This window comes from Xenopus tropicalis, chromosome 10, assembly GCF_000004195.4.
Source record: "Xenopus tropicalis strain Nigerian chromosome 10, UCB_Xtro_10.0, whole genome shotgun sequence".
Classification (NCBI taxonomy): Eukaryota; Metazoa; Chordata; class Amphibia; order Anura; family Pipidae; genus Xenopus; species Xenopus tropicalis.
The window spans coordinates 42,600,783-42,601,899 of NC_030686.2; positions in this window are offsets into that span (position 1 = coordinate 42,600,783).

Below are 1,117 nucleotides of genomic sequence, written 5' to 3' on the forward strand. Positions count from 1 at the left end.
GATGTGGGCTGAGCAGTACAGTGTATAGAGTGCAAGTGTGAGGAGTTCCAGATCACATCCTCTGCACGGCCACCCCCCCTTAGCCTTACATAGGCAGGAAATATTAGTGAGCCGCTAACGGAGGGGGGATGTTTTCTTCACTGCATTCGGGTGGTTAATGAACTTGTGATATCTCAGCCTTCACAGCGCACAGATTTAGGTCCAACGAAAACATCTGGGTCTCTCTGCTGCCCTTCTACTCGCCAACTCTCAACATGAAGGCAAATGAACTTGGCCGATGAAAATATATATAAAATAAGAAAAGAACCAGTCTATTAAAGGGGAAGTTCACTTTTACAAAACATATTGTTTTAGAAAACTGCTAATTTTGTTTTCAATTTTTTTTAAAAGTAAATTTCTTTTAAAAAAAGCTAAGGGGGCCCAGCCTGAAGGCCAGTTAGGGGGGATTTGGGGTGAGTGCTTATTTGTGCCCTGGGTACCCCTGGAACTATAGCAGGGTGATTGTTACCCCAATGTTTCTATATATCTGTAACCTTGTTATGGGCTAAGGGGGCCCAACCTGAAGGCCAGTTAGGGGGGGGATTTGGGGTGAGTGCTTATTTGTACCCTGGGTACCCCTGGAACTATAGCAGGGTGACTGTTACCCCAATGTTTCTATATATCTGTAACCTTGTTATGGGCTAAGGGGGCCCAGCCTGAAGGCCAGTTAGGGGGGGATTTGGGGTGAGTGCTTATTTGTGCCCTGGGTACCCCTGGAACTATAGCAGGGTGACTGTTACCCCAATGTTTCTATATGTAACCTTGTTATGGGCTAAGGGGGCCCAGCCTGAAGGCCAGTTAGGGGGGGATTTGGGGTGAGTGCTTATTTGTGCCCTGGGTACCCCTGGAACTATAGCAGGGTGACTGTTACCCCAATGTTTCTATATGTAACCTTGTTATGGGCTAAGGGGGCCCAGCCTGAAGGCCAGTTAGGGGGGGATTTGGGGTGAGTGCTTATTTGTGCCCTGGGTACCCCTGGAACTATAGCAGGGTGACTGTTACCCCAATGTTTCTATATATCTGTAACCTTGTTATGAGCTAAGGGAGGTGTATAAAGAAATAGGTGAAACCCTGGCAG